The 23,885-nt window shown below is 40.1% G+C and overlaps 1 non-coding gene across 1 annotated transcript; it reads right to left on the reverse strand.

Moving 5' to 3' along the window:
• Positions 1–2,081: 2,081 nt before the first annotated feature.
• Positions 2,082–2,210, reverse strand: LOC120101227 (small nucleolar RNA SNORD22). The gene has a single exon (XR_005501611.1). It is a non-coding gene; the product is annotated as a small nucleolar RNA SNORD22 (small nucleolar RNA).
• Positions 2,211–23,885: the final 21,675 nt, after the last annotated feature.

The following is a 23,885-nucleotide window of genomic DNA, read 5'->3' on the forward strand; positions in this document are numbered from 1 at the left end:
GACCTTATACCAATACTATCCAAACTATTCCAAAAATTGAAACAGATGGATCACTACCGAATTCCTTCTATGAAGCCACAATTACTCTTATACCTAAACCGCACAAAGACCCAATAAAGAAAGAGAACTTCAGACCAATTTCCCTTATGAACATTGACGCAAAAATACTCAATAAAATTCTGGCAAACCGAATCCAAGAGCACATCAAAACAATCATCCACCATGATCAAGTAGGCTTCATCCCAGGCATGCAGGGATGGTTTAATATACGGACAAACAACCCTTATTTGGGGACTGATATTTTACTGATTGGTTTGGCCATTTGCCAATTTTTAGGACAAATTATTGCTTTTCAACATTCTCTCTAGGAGCATAGATATGGTCTTCTTTGTAAACTCCCCATTCTAGTCTGCTTAGACAACCATGAGTCTTTAGTTATATCATTACTGTCCCTTCTACTTTTCTAGACTCCTTGGAAACCTACCTATGACACCCTACAGCATGCCAAGAAAGATGGACACATCCTCTCTCTGCCACACTGTGTCCTAGCAGCTGGGAGGTGAGCAGATTATTAAGCATGATTTGCTCTTTCATCACAGGCACCGAAACAGTGGAGCCAAAGTATCCATGAATTAAACCACCAGAAACTGTATGCCCCAAGATCTCCCCCTCTTAAGCTAGTCTTCTCAAGGCTCTTGACTGGTTGGTCGGTTGGTTGGTTGGTTGGTTGGTTGGTTGGATGGTTGGTTGGTTTTATTTCTTAACATAGCCAGAGCAATGATTAATATGACATCAGAGCACTGGATGGCAATAGTAGAGGACAGCCAGTGGTATGGTAGACAATCAGAATGTTTGTGGAGCTGAGTAAGGAAGGGAGCTTAACAGCTTAACAATTCTGCAGTGCCAGCATAAGTCATAGAATTCTGCTCCTGAACCTGCCAGATCCTTACAGTGATCTAAGCTGTTTCTGAACAAAGGTGTCTGGGCTCTGCTCCCAGGAACAATAAGTTCATTGGTTTGTGTTTGAGCTTCAGATGTTGTGATTTTTTCAGACCCCTGGGTGATGCAGTAAACTTTGGGGAAGCCAAAAGGATTGGGACAAGCATGTCTGCATTGTCATGGTGCATTCCAGAGGTATCACCAAGTTGCTGCCAGCTTCTAGAGTCGCTATTGGTCCTCTTACCAAGAGTCACAGGTTTTTCAGTACAAGGGGATATTATCAAAGCTTCCGAAAAATCCTGGTGTAAGAGACACTTTCCACTTCAACTGATTATGAGAATTATTCTCTGTATCATTTCTATCATTCTTATTTATTTTTGCATATGTCTGTGATGTGAATTTATGTATACACATGATTCTGTTGTGGGGCGTACATGGGTGCATATGTGAAAAAGCTTGTGAAAACCCAAGGCGGACAATGGGAGTCATTCAGAGTCATTTCCTATCTTTTGTATTAACCAAGCTTAGGACATGAGCTAGTCTAGCTGCCCAGCATGTCCTGAAATTACAAAACGTGGAGTTATACCACACTCACATGGTTTTTAATGAGTTTTAAAGATACAACTCTGGTCCTCCTACTTCATCCATGCAGCTATCACCCTGTCTTTTTTTTTTTTTTTGACATAAAAAGCATTTATTACCAGAACAAAAAGGACACAGCACAAATAACAAGTGGAAGGATCAGTTTAACAATGAGGTAAGCAAGGAAGGTAAACTTGGAATTACAAAGATTTCTTAAAAAGTGGTCCCAGGACAGGAGGGAGGAGGTATGGGAGGGGGGAAGGAGATAAATGTAGTCTCTTGTAATGAAATGAACATAATCTGTTCCAGCAGTACAGAAGAGACCAACCATTCCATTTCAAGTGCCAGATACTGCTCAGATAATAAAAACCCATAAAAAATCAACAGGCTTCATTCCATGAATTCCCAAGTTTGCTGTACCATTGGCCTGGATAATCAAATCTTTAATTTCAGTTCCTTTAACGCACACCATCCCTTTCCTCAGACCTGGAAAACAGATAAACCACCTTGTTTCCTTTTTAATCAAAGTGACAATTCTTCCTTTTCTATGCACACAAATGATCCCTCAGACAGTTCCTTCTGGAACAAAACTTCCTCTTTTCCTCCAGCCAGCCCCACTGGGTTCACCACCCTGTCTTACTAGAGTCAAAGCGCTGCACATTTGACTCATGATTCAGTGTTCCCAAGAAAAGAGGATTTCAGAGACATGGGTTTGTATTCTGCACCCAAAGCCACATCAGACTGAAGCAGTTGGCCACTGAATGAGTCAGTTCTTGTACTAAGATACATAGAAATGCAAGTATGCTCTTCTCATGTATGCCCTTGTGGTGCTAGTAAAATTTACTAATTGTGGATAAAATCCTTTCCTAGACTATAAGAGGCAAGACTGAAACAAAGTTGAGCCAGTCATGTTAGAGTTCCATGAATCAAGTTAAATTTGGCTGGGTTATCTGATCTCAGGAGTTAGAATTAGAGAGATAACAGCTACATTTCCCAAACAAGTCAGTTTAAATAGGCACAGCAATAGTTTTCTCTCTCCCCTGCCCTTCTCTCTGTCCCCTCTCTCATGAACACACAGCAACCTAATGATAACTAATAATTTATTTCTCAGTGTCTCTACCTTATAACAAAAGTGACTTAGAAGCTGAGTGTGATACCTCGCAGTTAGTCCAAGGACTAGGTAGACAGTATAGGAAGATTGCAAGTTTTAGACCACTGAATTCTAAATTTGTGGCAACACAGTAAAAACCCAACCAGCAACAACAAAAATCAAAGTGACTTAAAGAAAAAACAACCTACCTTTTGTTCTGCTTCTCTTTGCTTCCTCTCTTTATAAGACTCACCTCTTCTGCTTAGTACAGTGGAACAATTCACACTATGGGGAAATGAACCTATCTTAGAGTTGACAATACAACTAAATGGATACGTGAGCTAAACAATTATATTTTTCCCTTTGGTAAGAGTATTAACAGGAAGAACTTACTACAATGCCATGATGGTGACAAAGAGAAAAGGACTAGACTTACCTTGAGTATGAAGGATGTGAGAGAGTTAGCTCTGCCTCACCATCTAACTCAGCCTGCTTATGGAATAGCTGAATACAAACAACTAGTGCGTGTAAACTCACTTTAAAATTATGAAACAGTACTGTGTAGAACTCACAGTTTTACCCATCCATTTGCATGAATTTCCTATCTTATGACCTCAAAATCCATTCCCACAAATAGCTAGCTCATCCTTACTATTAGCACTGACATGACTTGTGATTTCATGGCAGAAATTATTTGGGGAAAGCTGCTTTTCTCTCTGCATAGGAATGAAACTCTTTCACCTTCCTGCTTATCCATTACTCTGGACAAACTGTTCTACTGAAGTTTGGTCCTTGTGCTATGACTAGACCTCATCCATCCTAGGGTGCTTATGGAAACTGCCCCAACATTCTTTACCTCTCTTCTAGGACCAGTTTCTCTGTCCATGGAGTCTTTCCTACAGGCAACACACATGTCTGATCTCCTCCTGCAAGTCCTATCCTCCTCTGTCTTCTAGGGCACATGGTCCCCACCTTTGCTCCTGTCTCCCTGGCTGTTCATTTTAACTCCTGTTTACTTGCTCTTAACTCTCTCCCAGCTCCAAGCAGAGCTTGTCTCTTCTTCCACCCATATTTACAATGTTCCATAGTCAGTAACATAAGTGGGGACATCTCCCCAATTTTCATCTCTAATCCAGATCTCTTCCTCAACTCCAGGATCACGCACCCATAGCCTGACCATCATCTCTACTAGATTGCTATGCATCATTTCTGACTGAACAAGCCTCAAACTGTGATCCTGCTCTCCAGCTTCTGCTCTTTCACAATCTTCCTGAAATCCATTATCTGGCAACATGGACGCTCATTCCTTCCCTTTCCCAAACTTCACCAAATACATACAGTCACATTTTTATTTCATTCAAGGACCACTATTTTCTTTAGGCATCAGATGTAAAATCATACAAATTGGGATTGTGCTCACCCACTCAATACTTTAGGGATCTGCGCTCAATATCTTCAGTACAGAATTTCAATATTTAAGTAATTTGCAAGTATATGAATCTATAAAGTACTCAATGACAACCTTATTGATTTAAAGGCAAATTAATGATTTAGAAATTCATTAGAATTGTCACCAGAGTGAAACAAATAAGTGAGGGAAGTAATTTGGGGAATAAAATGTATTGCTGATATTGTTTTAATACATTGCTGCATATTAACATATCACAGTGTATGTTCATAAAATGACTCAGATTATAAAATATAGAATTATGGCCAAGTCATAATATCAAGTTAATAAAGCAAGCTCAATTATTTTTTCACAAAATGATTGTTTGGTTAAATCATTATTGTTCTATTCAGTAAACAAAGGACACAACATATTAAAATCTACTATAATGATGAGAAAAGCATTTAGAGACTTTAAGAGTCATTTAAAAAGATGCTTCCTACACTGAGAAAGAGTGTGCTTAGTTTCTGTGGCTTCTTGGATTGGCTTACTTCGATCAGTTACTGTGAAAGCTTTTGCTTATTGTAATCTGGTGCATTAACGTGGGAAAGTCATAATCAAGAACACTATTCAGAGTAGTTTTTGGCAGCATCTCAACAGCACACTGGAGCCTTTCTTTCTTGTCATTTAAGTCCTTATAACATCATACAAAGAAAGAGCTTGCTAACAAAACCATCTTAAAACTGCTTTTAATTGTTGACTGATCTTTGAAGCCCAGATGTATAAAGTTCCTGGAGCAGCTATTCAATTTGACAATTGAAATGGTTAAGGTTTTCCGAAGTGAATTTCTTTTTCTGTTAGTTTTCTGTGTAATGGGAAATAAGCACCATCATGCATTTGTGGTAAATAGCACCACCATGTGGATCATGGTAAATATTACCATCATGCATTCATTTCCTTGCGCAAGAACTACATGCCTCTCTCCAGATGTCCTTCTCCCTCCCTTCTTGCATTCAGCATATCCGCAGTCTTATGTTAGTACTTATAGAAGTTTCTTGATCCAATCTTCTGTACCTGACACCATCCTGCTCTCTGACACAAATTAAACCAAAAAGCCCTATCTCATTCTTTCTCCTCCTCAACCTACTCTTCATAACATAGAACATGGTCACTTTAAATCATAATCACCTCATGACTACATCAATATTTTGCTGGTAGCATGTAAGCAGAGTTTGGAAATAAGATTCATATAACTGAATTTTATTCCCTCAGAAGTTGCAATGAATATCAGTAAAGAGGCTTCTCAAAAAGAGGGAAACCCACAGAATGTGGAAAGACACAAAAGAGAGGACAATCATTAAATCCGGAAGGCTGGGAACCAGTGAAAATACAACAGGACAGTCCTGAGCTGACCACTGGACAGCTAAGAAGCAATCTGATTTATGCTACACGGTTTAAAGAACCTAATAAATGCTGTCACTGTAGTCCCTTAGTGGTGCACCACAAAAGTCACTGGCCCACAAAAGCAGGCAAAGCCACAGCCAGGCCTTCCTTTCTGCCTCAGCCTGTAGCCACCTAAGTAAAATGTCCCACAGGAGCTGTCCAAAATGGCAACTCTTGTCAAAATGGCAGCACCTAGATATCTCAGTCTCCATCTGTCAAAGGAGTTACAAGGAGCTGTTCACAGAGTGCACTGCCTTTCCTACCTCAGTGGGAGCTGGCCCTCAGGAAATATGCAGAGTAGTGACATCTTTCCTACCACAGTCTGCAGCTTTCATGAAACACTTCTGCAGGAGCTGTCCCAAAGGAGCAACAACTTTTTTCCAACATCTCCCCGTCCACAGCAGACACACAAAAATGGGCACCTCAGCAAAGGCCAGGAAGGAATTCCTACCCTTAAACCATGGGCAAAATGGAGGAGAAAGGGAGTGAGGTTAAAAAAAAAAGGGAGGGTACAAATTCTGAGCTTCCAAAAAGAAAAAGAAAAAAATAAATCCCGACCCAAATCCCATGGGGAAAAGAGCAGACCATCAAGGAGTGCAGACATCCCGAGACCACAGGACAAACTGCCACCTCTGAACACCTTGGCCCACATCCCTGGTCCAAGTGGAAACTGCACAGTGCCTCTGGACACAGGGATATAGGAACATACAGCCGCCTGTACCCACGGTTCTGGTCTGTGCCCAGGACTGAACTGAACCAGCCAAATAGCTTCCTGCCCCCACATCCCAGTGGGGAGAGAGCTGGACCCTTAGAAGTGTGGATACTACTGAGAAGTCAGAGGAGAACACCCTGTACCCACAGTTCAGACACAAGGGTGAATTGCATAGTGTCTTCTGTGCCCGCTGGGTACAAGGACCTACACAAGCAATCAGGGGCAGGACCCTTTGATTCCTGCCTGCTCCTAGAGCTGAAAGGCAATCTCAAGGAGCACTAACACACCTGTATTTAGAGCACCTGTTCTCAGGAAAGGCCGAAAGAAAACAGGAAAACGGTTCTACACGAGTGCTGACACAGAGGCCTACAGCAGTGTCAAGTCAATCTCAGAAACAGCAAGACAAGCAAACAAGACAGACTATCGAATGGCTATAGGCAAGTGCAGGAAACTAAGCAACAGAGACCAAGACTACTTGGCATCATCAGCGCCCAGTTCTCCCACCAAAGAAAATACTCAATATCCAAACACACCAGAAAAGCAAGATGAAGATTTAAAATACATTTTGAAAATGATGGAGGACTTTAAGAAAGACATAAAGAACTCCCTTACAGAAATGAAGGAAAACACAAGTAAACAAGTAGAAGTCCTTAGAGAGGAAACACAAAAAACCCTGAAAAGAATTACAGGAAAACACAAGCAAATAGGTGAATGAATTGAAAATGGAAATAGAAACAATAAGTAAAGCACAAAGGGGGACAACCCTGGATATAGAAAACCAAAGGAAGAGACAAGGAGCCTGAGATACAAGCATCACCAACAGAATACAAGAGAAGAGAGAATCTCAGGGACAGAAGATACCATAGAAAACATCGAGACTACTGTCAAAGATAATGTAAAACACAGAAAGCTCCTAGCCCAAAACATACAAGAAATCCAGGGCACAATGAGATGATCAAACCTAAGGAAAATAGGTATAGAAGAAAGTGAAGACTCCCAACTTAAAGGGCCAGTAAATATATTCAACAAAATTATAGAAAAAAACTTCCCTATCCTAAAGAAGGAGATGCCCATAAACATACAAGAAGCCTACAGAACTCCAAATAGATTGGAACAGAAGAGATATTCCTCCTGTCACATAATAGTTAAAACAACAAATACAAGAAACAAAGAAAGAACATTAAAAGCAGTAAGGGGAAAAGGTCAAGTGACATATAAAGGCAGATCAATAAGAATTACACCAGACTTCTCTTCAGATTCTATGTAAGCCAGAAGATCCTAGACAGATGTCATACAGACCCTAAGAGAACACAAATGCCAGCCCAAGTTACAGTATACAGCAAAACTTTCAACTGACATAGATGGAGAGACCAAGATATTCCATGACAAAACCAAATTTACGCAATATCTTTCTACAAATCCAACACTACAAAGGATGATAGATGGAAAACACCAACACAAGAAGTGAAACTACACGGTACAGGAAGCAAGAATATAATTTCCTTGCAATGAAACCAAAAGAGAGACAAACAAACATAATTCCGCCTCTAACAACAATAATAACAGGAAGCGACAATCACTATTCCTTAATATCTCTCACAATCAATGGGCTCAATTCCCCAATAAAAAGACATAGACTAACAGACTAGATATGTAAAGAGGACCCAGCATTTTGCTGCATGCAGAAAACACACCTCAGAGACAAAGACGGATACTACTTCAGAGTAAGTGGCTGGAAAACAACTTTCCAAGCAAATGACCTGAAAAAACAAGCTGGAGTTGCCATCTAATATCAAATAAAATTGACTTTCAACCAAAAGTCATTAAAAAAGGTAAGAAAGGACACTTCATATCATCAAAGGAAAAATCCACCAAGATGAACACTCAATCCTAAATATCTATGCTCCAAAAGCAAGGGCAGCTACATTTATAAAAGAAACCTTACTAAAGCTCAAAAACACATTGTACCTCACACAATAAAGGTAGGAGATTTTAACATCAAACTCTCATCAATGGACAGATCATGGAAACAGAAACTAAACAGAGACATAGAGAAACTAATAAAAATTATGAACCAAATGGATTTAACATATATTTATAGAACATTCCATCTGAAAACAAAAGGATACACCTTCTTCTCAGCACCTCATAGAAACTTCTCCAAAATTGACTAGGTCACAAAACAGGCCTCAACAGATACAGGTAGATTAAAATAATCCCTTACATCCTATCAGATCACTGCGCACTAAGACTGGTCTTCAATAACAACAGCAATGGAGTAAAGTCCGCATATACATGGAAGTTGAACAATGCTCTACTCAATGACACCTTCATCAAGGAAGAAATAAAGAAAGAAATAAAGACTTAGAATTTAATGAAAATGAAGATACAAAATTCCCAAACCTATGGGACACAATGAAAACAGTACTAAGAGGAAAACTCACAGCTCTGAGTGCCTGCAAAAAGAAACAGGAAAGAACATATGCCAGCAGCTTGACAGCACACTCAAAAACTCTAGAACAAAAGGAAATAAATAAATCTGAGAGGAGTAGAAAGCAGGAAATAATCAAACTCAGAGCAGGAATCAAGCAAGTAGGAAAAAAATAGGACTATACAAAATATCAATGAAACAAGGAGCTGATTCTTTGAGAAAATCAACAAGATAGATAAACCCTTAGCCAGACTAACCAGAGGACACAGAGAGTGTATCCAAATTAACAAACTCAGAAATGAAAACAGAAACATAACAACAGAATCTGAAGAAATTTAAAAAAAAAACATCAGATCCTACTACAAAAGTGTATATTCAACAAAACTAGAATATTTGGAGGAAACGAACAATTTTCTACACAGATACCATGTACCAGAGTTAAATCAGGAACAAATAAACCATGTAAACAGCCCCATAACTCCTAAATAAATAGAAGCAGTTATTAAAAGTCTCCTAACCAAAAAGAGCCCAGGTCCATATGGGTTCAGTGCAGAATTCTATCAGACCTTCATAGAAGACCTCATACCAATACTATCAAAACTACTCCACAAAATTGAAACACACAGAGCACTACAAAATTCCCTCTATGAAGCCACAATTATTCTTATTCCAAAACCACACAAAGACAAAACAAAGAAAGAGAATTTCAGACCAATTTCTCTTATGATTATTGACCTGAAAATATTCAATAAAATTCTTGCAAACTGAATCCAAGAACACACCAAAACAATCATTCATCGTGATCAAGTAGGCTTCTTCCAAGAGATGCAGGGATAGTTTAATATACGAAAATCCATCAATGTAATCCACTAAATAAACAAACTCAAATATAAGAATACATGATAATTTCATTAGATGCTGAAAAAGAATTTGACAAAATTCAACAACCCTTCATGATAAAAGTCCTAGAAAGATCAGGAATTCAAGGCCCATATCTAAACATAGTAAAAGCAAGATACCGCAAACCACTAGCTAACCTCAAACTAAATGGAGAGAAACATGAAGCAATCCCACTAAAATCGGGGACTAGAAAAGGCTGCCCACTCTCTCCGTACTTATCCAATATAGTACTTGAAGTCCTAGCCGGAGCAATCAGACAGCGAAAGGAGGTCAAAGGAATACAAATTGGAAGGAAAGAAATCAAAATATCACTATTTGCAGATGATATGATAGTGTACTTAAGTGACCACAAAAGTTCTACCAGAGAACTACTTAACCTGATAAACAACTTCAGCATGGTGTTGGGGTATAACATTAACTCAAACAAATCAGTAGCCTTCTTCTACTCAAAGGATAAACAGGCTGAGAAAAAAATTTAAGGAAATGACACCATTCACAATAGTACCAAATGCTATAGATTATCTTGGTGTGACCTTAACCAAACAAGTGAAAGATCTGTATGACAAGAACTTCAAGTCTCTGAAGAAAGAAATTGAGGAAGATCTCAGAAGATAGAAATATCTTCCTTACTCATGGATTGGCAGGATTAATATAGTAAAGATGGCCATTTTGACAAAAGCAATCTACAGATTCAATGCATTCCCAATAAAAATTCCTACTCAATTTTTTATAGAGAGAGAAAGAGCAAATTGCAAATTCATTTGGAATAACAAAATCCCAGGATAGTGAAAGTTATACTCAACAATAAAAATACTTCCCAGGAATCACAATCCCTAACTTCAAGCAGTATTACAGAGCAATAGTGATAAAAACTGGTACAGAGACAGACCGATAGACCAGTGGAATAGAATTGAAGACCCAGAAATGAACCCATACACCTACCATCACTTGATTTTTGACAAAGGAGCTAAAACCACCCAATGGAAGAAAGATAGCATTTTCAACAAATGCCGCTGGTTCAACAGGAAGTCAGCAGGTAGAAGAATGCAAATCAATCCATTCTTATCACCATGTACAAAGCTTATTTCCAAGTGGATCAAGGACCTCCAAATCAAACCAGATATACTCAAACTAATAGAAGAAAAAGTGGGGAAGCCCCAAAACACATGGGCACTGGGGAAATTTTCCTGAAAAAAACACCAATGACTCATGCTCTAAAATCAAGAGTTGACAAATGGGACCTCATAAATCTGCAAAGTTTCTGTATGGCAAAAGACACTGTCATTAGGACAAAACAGCAACCAACATATTGGGAAAGGAACTTTACCAATCCTACATCTGATAGAGGGCTAATATCCAAAATATAAAAAGAACTCTAGAAGTTAGGCTCCAGAGAGCCAAATAACCCTATTAAAATTGGGGTACAAAGCTGAAAAAATATTCTAAGCTGAGGATTATCAAATGGCCAAAGGCAACTAAAGAAATGTTTGACATCCTTAGTCATCAGGGAAATGCAAATCAAAACAACCCTGACATTCCACGGCATAGTAATCAGAATGGCTAAGACAAAAACTCAGGTGACAGCAGATGCTGGTAAGGATGTGGAGAAAGAGGAACACTCCTCCACTGAGGTGGGATTGCAAACTGGTACAACCACTCTGTATATCAGTCTGGAGGTTCCCGAGAAAATTGGACATTTCACTATCTGAGGACCCAGCTATACCTTTCTTGAGCATAGACTCAAAGATGCTCCAACATACAACAAAGACACATGCTCCACTATGTTTGTAGCAGTCTTATTTATAATAGCAAGAAGCTGAAAAGAACCCAGATGCCCTTCAACAGAGGAATGGATACAGAAAATGTGGTAAATCTACACAAATGAGTACTACTCAGCTATCAAAACAATGACTTCATGAAATTCATAGGCAAATGGAATGAACTAGAAAATATCCTGAGTGAGGTTACTCAACACAGAAATACACACTTGGTATGCATTCACTGATAAGTGGATATTAGCCAAAAAGCTCAAATATCCTAAGATGCAATCCACAGACCACAGGAAGTTCAAGAAGTAGGATGACCAAAATTCAGATGCTCCCACTTCTTCTTAAAAGGGAAAAAATATCCATTGGAGGGGATATGACAGCAAAGCTTAGAGTAGTGACTCAAGGAATGGCCATTCAGAGCCTGCCCCACATGTGGTCCATATATATACAGCCACCAAAACTAGATAAGATTGATGAAGCCAAAACATGCATGCTGAAAGGGACCGGATATAGATCTCTCCTGAGAGACACATCCAGAGTATGACCAGAGAGGTCAATCCTAGCAGCAAACCACCAAACTGGGAATTTGAGGAAGTATTGAAAGAGTTGAAGGAGGTTGCAACACCATAAGAACAACAATGCCAACCAACCAGAGTTTCCATGGACTGACCCAGAGCTCCAACTGCATATGTAGCAGAGAATAGCCTTGTTGGGGCACCAGTGTAAGGGGATGCCCTTAGTCCTACCAAGGTTAGACCTCTAGTTCAGGGAAATATGAGGGTGGGGGCCAATAAGGGGCATGTATAGGGGGAATAGCTGCATGGGGGAGTGGGAAGGGAAGGAATGAGGGCTTATGAACAGGAAACCGGGAAGGGGAATAGCGCTTAAAATGTAAGTAAAGAAATATATCTAATAAAAATTTAAAGAAATAGTAAGTAAATAAGAACTACATTGTATTAGGAGTTATAACATTATTAAACTATAATGCATATAAAGCCAGACGGTTAGCTATTTTTTTTAAAAAAGCCTATTTTCCTTTCTCAAGACCTTTCTCTACAGTCATATTACTTATTTCATTGTCTTTCTAATTTAGTTAATAACATAAAGATATATTTTGGGGTTGGGGATTTAGCTCAGTGATAGATCGCTTGCCTAGCAAGCACAAAGCCCTGGGTTCGGTCCCCAGCTCCAAAAAAAGAAAAGGAAAAAAATAAAGATATATTTGTTTGGCTGTTCATCTGTTGGTTGTTTACCTCTTCCTCTCAAACTATTGTCGCTATGGGTTACTATACAAACAATGTCACTGTGTTTTGTGCATCTCTAATTCAATATTGTTAATGAACTAATGGTAGTAAGATGTACCCTAGTCCCCGCTAGGGTAATCACAGACTGTAGAACTCACAGTGGCTAGAAGAGGGCAAAATAGTGGTAGCCAGTGAGTATTCCTTCTTTCTGGTCCATTTACAAGTGACCCCACCCCAGGGTAGAGAATTCAGCCTGGAACACAGTCTTATCCAAGAGATTTACTGAAGTCCCTGTGCCTGCTCCTAGGGCAACATGAAGGAAAGAAGTTACTTTCCTTCTTCCCCCATCCATCTTTATCATATTAGATGTGGGTTATGGTGGGACAGACAGAACCACTACTAAGTAGGCTGGAGAGATGGAAAGGTCAGGAGGTCGCTATGTCACCAGGCTTGCCTATGATCACAGAGGACATAGGCTAGAAACTATTTGAAATGCCACTGAGGCTTATCTGAAAATAGACAGATGGAAGCCAACAAATGCCAGTTATGTTCAAAGTTCACATTAGGGCTAGAGACAAGAGACAGAGATATGCAGTTCTTTGTGAATCACAACGTCCAAGGTTTTACATACCCCCTCCTCACCAAAACTCATTTATTTTCCTTGTTTTTGTTTCATAATTTGTATTTTTATTCACATTACAACCCAATCACAACTCCCCTCCCACTTCCTCTCCCAGCCCTGCCCTTATAACCCCTCATTACCATCGCCCCTTCTCCTCAGAGAAGGGGATGCCCCCTTGGGTTCTACCTCACCCTCGACATCTAGACCCAATAGGACTAAACACCTCCTTTCTCACTGAGGCCTAACCAGGCAATCCAGGTAGGGGAAGGGAATCCAATGGCGGACAACAGAGTCAGGGACAGACTCTGTTCCAATTGTTAGGAGACCCACATGAAGACCAAGCTGCACTTTTGCTACAAATGTGTGTGAGACCTTGTTGGTCCAGCCCTTGTATGCTCTTTGTTGGGTGGTTCAGTCTCTGTGAGCTCCCATGGGCCCAGGTGAGTTGACTCTGTAGGTCTTCTTGTGGTGTCCTTAACCCCTCCTGCTTGATCAATTTATCCCCCACTATTCTGCAAGACTCCCTGAGCTACACCTTATGTTTGGTTGTGAGTCTCTGCATCTGTTTCCATGAGCTTCTGGATGAGGCATCTCAGATGATGGTTTTGCTAAGTTCCTGTCTGCAAGCATAGCTGATGATCACTAAAAGTGAACCCTACACCTAACAGAGGAATAATATTCAAAATACAAAAAAAGAAAAAACTCAAGAAATTAGATACCAACACAACAAATAATCCAATTAAAAATATGGACAGGAAACCAGGAAAGGGAATAATATTTGAAATGAAAATAAGGAAATATATCCAATAATAAATTTACAAAAAGAATGGGGTACAGAGCTAAACAGAGAATACTCAACGGTGGAATCTTTTTTTTTAATCTCTATTAACTTGGGTATTTCTTATTTGCATTTCCATTGTTATTCCCTTTACTGGATTCCAGCCAAAATCCCCCAACCGCTCCCTCTCCCCTTCTCTATGGGTGTTCCCCTCCCCAACCTCCCCAATTACCGCCGGTTCCCCAAAAATCACATTCACTGGCAATTCAGTCTTGGCAGGACCAAGGGCTTCCCCATCCACTGGTGCTCTTACTAGGCTATTCATTGCTACCTATGACGTTGGAGCCCAGGGTCAGTCCAGGTATAGTCTTTGGGTAGTGGCTTAATCCCTGGAAGCACTGGTTGGTTGGCATTGTTGTTCATATGGGGACTCAAGCACCTTCAAGCTCTTTCAGACCTTTCTCTAATTCCTTCAACGGGGGTCACGTTCTAAGTTCAAAAGTTTAATGATGGCATTCGTCTATGTATTTGCTGGATTCTGGGTGTGTCTCTCAGTAGAGATTTACATCTGCTTCCTGTCAGCCTGCACTTCTTTGCTTCATCCATCTTATCTACTTTGGTGGCTGTATATGTATGGGCCACATGTGAGGCAGGCTCTAAATGGGTGTTCCTTCTGCCTCTGTTCTAAACTATACCTCCCTATCCCCTCCCAAGGGTATTCTTGTTTGCCTTTTAAAGAAGGAGTGAAGCATTCGCATTTTGGTCATCCTTCTTGAGTTTCATGTGTTCGGTGCATCTAGGGTAACTTGAGTATTTGGGCTAATAGCCACTTATCAATGAGTGCATACCATGTATGTCTTTCTGTGATTGGGTTAGCTCACTCAGGATGATATTTTCCAGTTCCATCCATTTGCCTCTGAATTTCATAAAGTCATTGTTTTTGATAGCTGAGTAATATTCCATTGTGTAGATGTACCACATTTTCTGTATCCATTCCTCTGTTGAAGGGCATCTTGGTTCTTTCCAGCTTCTGGCTATTATAAATATGGCTGCTATGAACATAGTGGAGCACGTGTCTTTGTTATATGTTGGGGCATCTTTTGGGTATATGCCCAAGAGAGGTATAGCTGGGTCCTCAGGTAGTTCAATGTCCAATTTTCTGAGGAACCTCTAGACTGATTTCCAGAATGGTTTTACCAGTCTGCAATCCCACCAACAATGGAGGAGTGTTCCTCTTTCTCCACATCCTTGCCAGCATTTGCTATCACCTGAGTTTTTGATCTTAGCCATTCTCACTGGTGTGAGGTGAAATCTCAAGGTTGTTTTGATTTGCATTTCCCTTACGACTAAAGATGTTGAACATTTTGTTAGGTGTTTCTCAGCCATTCGGCATTCCTCAGCTGTGAATTCTTTGTTTAGCTCTGAACCCCATTTTTAATAGGGTTATTTGTCTCCCTAAGGTCTACCTTCTTGAGTTCTTTGTATATTTTGGATATAAGCCCTCTATCAGTTGTAGGATTGGTAAAGATCTCTTCCCAATCTGTTGGTTGCCATTTTGTCCTAAGAACAGGATCCTTTGCCTTACAGAAGCTTTGCAGTTTTATGAATCTACTTTTTACCTTTGTATTTTACATGAAAGGCAAAAAAGAAGAACTTAGAGCAGAAAGATCACAGGGCTGTGTAAAACATGATGAAATCCACTGCCATGCAGTATGTACTCAGCATGGTGGAAAATATACAATTAGGTAAGTTCTTCGGGCTCATCAGTGTCTCTCCAAGAAATAATAATGATCAAAACGCCTATTTCTCAGTTATTATAAAACTGAACTAACAGTCACATTCTGCATTTTTCTTAAAAATATTAAAACTGACAGAACCTTAAATTCTTCTAATCACAGTCTCTTACCTGCTTCAAATCTCTCTAGTATGTGATGTGAAATCACAGTTCTACTGTAGACATTTTTCACAGGAACAGCCTTGTTGCCTGGTAGCAGGCTTATAGCTTGAGCATTCATGCACAATTTCCTACCTCAACATATTGGTCATTTGTCACAATTTTAGATCCCAGACAAGGATGTACAAGGAGGTGAATCAATTACACAGAAACCAGGATCATTTAGGAAAATCAACATGTCTTCCCTGTCAACCAATGCAAACTGATGAGCAACTAATTTCAAATTTTGAGTGTAAGCAATAGAACAGAATGAGGCAAACTGTAACAAGATCAAATATGCTATGAACATAAAAAGTCTAAGGTAAGTGCCGAATCATTTATTTTACCTACCCTTATTTAGGGACTGATATTTTTTCCGGCTGGTTTTGCCATTTGCCAATTTTTAGGACAAATTATTGCTTTTCAACATTCTCTCTAGGAGTATAGAAAATGGTCTCATTTGTAAACTCCCCAATCTAGTCTGATTGTACAACCATCAGTCTTTAGTTATCTTGTTACCGTCCCTTCTACTTTCCTAGATTCCTTGGAAACCTACCTATGACACCCTACAGCATGCCAAGAAAGATGGACACATCCTCTCTCTGCCCAAGTGTGTCCTAGCAGCTGTGAGGTGAGCTGATTATTGAGCATGATTTTTTCTTTCATCACAGGAACCAAAACAGTGGAGCCAAGTATCCATGAATTAAACCCTCAGAAACTGTGTGCCTCAAACTCTCTCCCTCTTAAGCTAGTCTTCTCAAGGCTCTTGACTGGTCGGTCGGTTGGTTGGTTGGTTGGTTGGTTGGTTGGTTGGTTGGATGGTTGGTTGGTTTTATTTCTTAACATAGCCAGAGCAATGATTAATATGACATCAGAGCACTGAATGGCAACAGTAGAGAAGAGCCAGTGGTATGGTAGACAATCAGAATGTTTGTGGAGCTGAGTGAGGAAGGGAGCTTAACAGCTTAACAATTCTGCAGTGCCAGCATAAGTCAGAATTCTGCTCCTGAACGTGCCAGATCCTTACAGTGATTTAAGCTGTTTCTGAACAAAGGTGTCTGGGCTCTGCTCCCAGGAACAATAAGTTCATTGGTTTGTGTTTGAGCTTCAGATGTTGTGATTTTTTTCAGACCCCTGGGTGATGCAGTAAACTTTGGGAAAGCCAAAAGGATTGGGACAAGCATGGCTGCATTGTCATGGTGCATTCCAGAGGTATCACCAAGTTGCTGCCAGCTTCTAGAGTCGCTATTGGTCCTCTTACCAAGAGTCACAGGTTTTTCAGTACAAGGGGATATTATCAAAGCTTCCGAAAAGTCCTGGTGTAAGAGACACTTTCCACTTCAACTGATTATGAGAATTCTTCTCTGGATCATTTCTACCATTCTTATTTATTTTTGCAAATGTCTGTGATGTGAATTTATGCATACACATGATTCTATTGTGGGGGTACATGGGTGCATATGTGAAAATGCTTGTGAAAACCCAAGGCTGTCAATGGGAGTCATTCAGAGTCATTTCCTATCTTTTGTATTAACCAAGCTTAGGACATGAGCTAGTCTAGCTGCCCAGCATGTTCTGAAATTACAAAACGTGGAGTTATACCACACTCATATGGTTTTTAATGAGTTTTAAAGATACAAACTCTGGTCTTCCTACTTCATCCATGCAGCTATCACCCTGTCCTTTTTTTTTTTTTTTTTTTTTTTGGCATAAAAAGCATTTATTACCAGAACAAAAAGGACACAGCACAAATAACAGTAGAAGGATCAGATTAACACTGAGTTAAGCAAGGAAGGTAAACGTGGAATTACAAAGATTTCTTAAAAAGTGGTCTCAGGAGAGGAGGGAGGAGGTATGGGAGGGGGGAAGGAGATAAATGTAGTCTCTTGCAATGAAATGAATATAATCTGCTCCAGCAGTACTGAAGAGACAAACCATTCCATTTCAAGTGCCAGATCCGAGATCTTCCTGGTTGCTGCCGCCGGGGAGAGCTCGAGGGCAGCAACCTGCGAGCAAACTTGAGCCTCGGGACCAAAGGTAAGACCAACTTTTCTGATGCAAGAGACCTGCCTGGTGAACTTGGGACACACAGAGGCAGAATTCCTCTAGGACGGGGCACTTCCTGTGTTTACCAGGAGTCCCACACCCGCGGATCCCAGCCCGCAGTAGCTCTCTGCTCCCAGATCCCGTGGGAGAGAGACCTCACCGCCTGGTCAGGTGGGCACTCCTGAGGCTGCAGAGCGGAAGAGACCACCAACACTGCCCACCCCTGCCCACATCCCTGGCCAAAGAGGAAACTGTATAAGGCCTCGGGGTTCCCGTGGGGGAGGGCCCAGGAGCGGCAGGACCCCTGTGCCTGAGACACCACCGAAACCTGAAGGAACAGACCAGATAAACAGTTCTCTGCACCCAAATCCCGTGGGAGGGAGAGCTAAACCCTCAGAGAGGCAGACACGCCTGGGAAACCAGAAGAGACTGCACTCTGCATACACATCTCGGACGCCAGAGGAAAACACCAAACGCCATCTGGAACCCTGGTGCACTGAAGCTCCCGGAAACGGCGGCACAGATCTTCCTGGTTGCTGCTGCCACGGAGGGCTCTTGGGCAGCACCCCACGAGGAAACTTGAGCCTCGGGACCACAGGTAAGACCAACTTTTCTGCTGCAAGTGACCTGTCTGGTGAACTCAAGACACAGGCCCACAGGAACAGCTGAAGACCTGTAGAGAGGGAAAACTACACACCCGAAACCAGAACACTCTGTCGCCATGACAGGCTGAAAGAAAACAGGAAAACAGGTCTACAGCACTCCTGACACACAGGCATATAGGACAGTCTAGCCACTGTCAGAAATAGCAGAACAAAGTAACACTAGAGATAATCTGATGGCGAGAGGCAAGCGCAGGAACCCAAGCAACAGAAACCAAGACTACATGGCACCATCGGAGCCCAATTCTCCCACCAAAACAAACATGGAATATCCAAACACACCAGAAAAGCAAGATCTAGTTTCAAAATCATATTTGATCAGGATGCTGGAGGACTTCAAGAAAGACGTGAAGAACTCCCTTAGAGAACAAGTAGAAGCCTACAGAGAGGAATCATAAAAATGCCTGAAAGAATTCCAGGAAAACATAATTAAACAAGTAGAAGCCCATAGAGAGGAGTCACAAAAATCCCTGAAAGAATTCCAGGAAATCATAACTAAACAAGTAGAAGCCCATAGAGAGGAGTCACAAAAATCCCTGAAAGAATTCCATGAAAACACAATCAAACAGTTGAAGGAATTAAAAATGGAAATAGAAGCAATCAAGAAAGAACACATGGAAACAACCCTGGATATAGAAAATCAAAAGAAGAGACAAGGAGCTGTAGATACAAGCTTCACCAACAGAATACAGGAGATGGAAGAGAGAATCTCAGGAGCAGAAGATTCCATAGAAATAATTGACTCAACTGTCAAAGATAATGTAAAGCAGAAAAGCTACTAGTCCAAAACATACAGGAAATCCAGGACTCAATGAGAAGATCAAACCTAAGGATAATAGGTATAGAAGAGAGTGAAGACTCCCAGCTCAAAGGACCAGTAAATATCTTCAACAAAATCATAGAAGAAAACTTCCCTAACCTAAAAAAAGAGATACCCATAGACATACAAGAAGCCTACAGAACTCCAAATAGATTGGACCAGAAAAGAAACACCTCCTGTCACATAATTGTCAAAACACCAAACGCACAAAATAAAGAAAGAATATTAAAAGCAGTAAGGGAAAAAGGTCAAGTAACATATAAAGGCAGACCTATCAGAATCACACCAGACTTTTCGCCAGAAACTATGAAGGCCAGAAGATCCTGGACTGATGTCATACAGACCCTAAGAGAACACAAATGCCAGCCCAGGTTACTGTATCCTGCAAAACTCTCAATTAACATAGATGAAGAAACCAAGATATTCCATGACAAAACCAAATTTACACAATATTTTTCTACAAATCCAGCACTACAAAGGATAATAAATGGTAAAGCCCAACATAAGGAGGCAAGCTATACCCTAGAAGAAGCAAGAAACTAATCGTCTTGGCAACAAAACAAAGAGAAGAAAAGCACACAAACATAACCTCACATCCAAATATGAATACGACAAGAAGCAATAATCACTATTCCTTAATATCTCTCAACATCAATGGCCTCAACTCCCCAATAAAGAGACATAGATTAACAAACTGGATATGCAACGAGGACCCTGCATTCTGCTGCCTACAGGAAACACACCTCAGAGACAAAGACAGACACTACCTCAGAGTGAAAGGCTGGAAAACAACTTTCCAAGCAAATGGTCGGAAGAAGCAAGCTGGAGTTTCCATTATAATATCAAATAAAATCAATTTTCAACTAAAAGTCATCAAAAAAGATAAGGAAGGACACTTCATATTCATCAAAGGAAAAATCCACCAAGATGAACTCTCAATCCTAAATATCTATGCCCCAAATACAAGGGCACCTACATACGTAAAAGAAACCTTACTAAAGCTCAAAACACACATTGCACCTCATACAATAATAGTAGGAGATTTCAACACCCCACTCTCATCAATGGACAGATCATGGAAACAGAAATTAAACAGAGACGTAGACAGACTAAGAGAAGTCATGAGCCAAATGGACTTAACGGATATTTATAGAACATTCTATCCTAAAGCAAAAGGATATACCTTCTTCTCAGCACCTCACAGTACTTTCTCCAAAATTGACCATATAATTGGTCAAAAAACGGGCCTCAACAGGTACAGAAAGATAGAAATAATCCCATGCGTGCTATCAGACCAACACGGCCTAAAACTGGTCTTCAATAACAATAAGGGAAGAATGCCCACATATACGTGGAAATTGAACAATGCTCTACACAATGATAACCTGGTCAAGGAAGAAATAAAGAAAGAAATTAAAGACTTTTTAGAATTTAATGAAAATGAAGGTACAACATACCCAAACTTATGGGACACAATGAAAGCTGTGCTAAGAGGAAAACTCATAGCGCTGAGTGCCAGCAGAAAGAAACAGGAAAGAGCATATGTCAGCAGCTTGACAGCACACCTAAAAGCTCTAGAACAAAAAGAAGCAAATACACCCAGGAGGAGTAGAAGGCAGGAAATAATCAAACTCAGAACTGAAATCAACCAAGTAGAAACAAAAAGGACCATAGAAAGAATCAACAGAACAAAAAGTTGGTTCTTTGAGAAAATCAACAAGACAGATAAACCTTTAGCCAGACTAACGAGAGGACACAGAGAGTGTGTCCAAATTAACAAAATCAGAAATGAAAAGGGAGACATAACTACAGATTCAGAGGAAATTCAAAAAATCATCAGATCTTACTATAAAAGCCTATATTCAACAAAACTTGAAAATCTGCAGGAAATGGACAATTTCCTAGACAGATATCAGGTACCGAAGTTAAATCAGGAACAGATAAACCAGTTAAACAACCCCATAACTCCTAAGGAAATAGAAGCAGTCATTAAAGGTCGCCCAACCAAAAAGAGCCCAGGTCCAGACAGGTTTAGTGCAGAATTCTATCAGACCTTCATAGAAGACCTCATACCAATATTATCCAAACTATTCCACAAAATTGAAACAGATGGAGCACTACCGAATTCCTTCTATGAAGCCACAATTACTCTTATACCTAAACCACACAAAGACCCAACAACGAAAGAGAACTTCAGACCACTTTCCCTTATGAATATCGACGCAAAAATACTCAATAAAATTCTGGCAAACCGAATTCAAGAGCACATCAAAACAATCATCCACCATGATCAAGTAGGCTTCATCCCAGGCATGCAGGGATGGTTTAATATACGGAAAACCATCAACGTGATCCATTATATAAACAAACTGAAAGAACAAAACCACATGATCATTTCATTAGATGCTGAGAAAGCATTTGACAAAATACAACACCCCTTCATCATAAAAGTCCTGGAAAGAATAGGAATTCAAGGCCCATACCTAAACATAGTAAAAGCCATATACAGCAAACCAGTTGCTAACATTAAACTAAATGGAGAGAAACTTGAAGCAATCCCACTAAAATCAGGGACTAGACAAGGCTGCCCACTCTCTCCCTACTTATTCAATATAGTTCTTGAAGTTCTAGCCAGAGCAATCAGACAACAAAAGGAGGTCAAGGGGATACAGATTGGAAAAGAAGAAGTCAAAATATCACTATTTGCAGATGATATGATAGTATATTTAAGCGATCCCAAAAGTTCCACCAGAGAACTACTAAAGCTGATAAACAACTTCAGCAAAGTGGCTGGGTATAAAATTAACTCAAATAAATCAGTAGCCTTCCTCTATACAAAAGAGAAACAAGCCGAGAAAGAAATTAGGGAAACGACACCCTTCATAATAGACCCAAATAATATAAAGTACCTCGGTGTTACTTTAACCAAGCAAGTAAAAGATCTGTACAATAAGAACTTCAAGACACTGAAGAAAGAAATTGAAGAAGACCTTAGAAGATGGAAAGATCTCCCATGCTCATGGATTGGCAGGATCAATATAGTAAAAATGGCCATTTTACCAAAAGCGATCTACAGATTCAATGCAATCCCCATCAAAATATCAATCCAATTCTTCAAAGAGTTAGACAGAACAATTTGCAAATTCATCTGGAATAACAAAAAACCCAGGATAGCTAAAGCTATCCTCAACAATAAAAGGACTTTAGGGGGAATCACTATCCCTGAACTCAAGCAGTATTACAGAGCAATAGTGATAAAAACTGCATGGTATTGGTACAGAGACAGACAGATAGACCAATGGAATAGAATTGAAGACCCAGAAATGAACCCACACACCTATGGTCACTTGATTTTTGACAAAGGAGCCAAAACCATCCAATGGAAAAAAGATAGCATTTTCAGCAAGTGGTGCTGGTTCAACTGGAGGGCAACATGTAGAAGAATGCAGATCGATCCATGCTTATCACCCTGTACAAAGCTTAAGTCCAAGTGGATCAAGGACCTCCACATCAAACCAGACACACTCAAACTAATAGAATAAAAACTAGGGAAGCATCTGGAACACATGGGCACTGGAAAAAATTTCCTGAACAAAACACCAATGGATATGCTCTAAGATCAAGAATCAACAAATGGGATCTCATAAAACTGCAAAGCTTCTGTAAGGCAAAGGACACTGTGGTTAGGACAAAACGGCAACCAACAGATTGGGAAAAGATCTTTACCAATCCTACAACAGATAGAGGCCTTATATCCAAAATATACAAAGAACTCAAGAAGTTAGACCGCAGGGAGACAAATAACCCTATTAAAAAATGGGGTTCAGAGCTAAACAAAGAATTCACAGCTGAGGAATGCCGAATGGCTGAGAAACACCTAAAGAAATGTTCAACATCTTTAGTCATAAGGGAAATGCAAATCAAAACAACCCTGAGATTTCACCTCACACCAGTGAGAATGGCTAAGATCAAAAACTCAGGTGACAGCAGATGCTGGCAAGGATGCGGAGAAAGAGGAACACTCCTCCATTGTTGGTGGGATTGCAGACTGGTACAACCATTCTGGAAATCAGTCTGGAGGTTCCTCAGAAAATTGGACATTGAACTGCCTGAGGATCCAGCTATACCACTTTTGGGCATATTCCCAAAAGATGCCCCAACATATAATAAAGACACGTGCTCCACTATGTTCATCGCAGCCTTATTTATAATAGCCAGAAGCTGGAAAGAACCCAGATGCCCTTCAACAGAGGAATGGATACAGAAAATGTGGTACATCTACACAATGGAATATTACTCAGCTATCAAAAACAACGGCTTTATGAAATTCGTAGACAAATGGTTGGAACTGGAAAATATCATTCTGAGTGAGCTAACCCAATCACAGAAAGACATACATGGTATGCACTCATTGATAAGTGGCTATTAGCCCAAATGCTTGAATTAGCCTAGATGCCTAGAACAAATGAAACTCAAGACGGATGATCAAAATGTGAATGTTTCACGCCTTCTTTAAAAGGGGAACAA

This window comes from Rattus norvegicus, chromosome 2 (assembly GCF_036323735.1).
Source record: "Rattus norvegicus strain BN/NHsdMcwi chromosome 2, GRCr8, whole genome shotgun sequence".
Taxonomy (NCBI): domain Eukaryota; kingdom Metazoa; phylum Chordata; class Mammalia; order Rodentia; family Muridae; genus Rattus; species Rattus norvegicus.